Raw genomic sequence first — 532 nt, 5'->3', positions numbered from 1 at the left:
TTAGACTTGTATTCAAGTATGGCCTCATCCTTGGTATGGCATGGTTGGAACACCATGATCCATGGATTGATTAAATGTCAAAGACCCTAGGCATTACGCGCACGTCTCTTGGTGGAGCTTTGGAAAGTCATGAATAGGAAGCAAAAGCACTATTGGCGCGGGCACTGGACCGGGAAGGTCAACGTGCTAGAGATCGGAGTATCCAATTTGAACACCGATGGCGTATTGTACAGAAGTCCCTAGCATGGCTCGCGGGCTGAACGTGGAGGGGCACATAATCCACTTAGCACTGCTCACGTATCGAAGCAGTCGCTGCATGCCAAGATTGGCATGGTCGGACGGGGTCTGAGGCATTGAAAGCGATGCCCCAGTGATGCACGTGGAGTGGCACGTAATCCACTGAGCACTGCTCACGTTACGAAACAGATGGTGCATGTCAAGAGTGGCATGGTCGGACGAGGTACCGAGGCATCTTGGGCAACGCCCTTCAGATGCGCGTGGAGTGGCACGGTATCCACTGGACGAAGACTGC

Source organism: Plasmopara halstedii, assembly GCF_900000015.1.
Source record: "Plasmopara halstedii genome assembly, contig: Scaffold_3073, whole genome shotgun sequence".
Lineage (NCBI taxonomy): Eukaryota > Oomycota > Peronosporomycetes > Peronosporales > Peronosporaceae > Plasmopara > Plasmopara halstedii.
The sequence above is the reverse complement of the archived record's forward strand: the minus strand, read 5'-3'. Positions refer to the sequence as shown.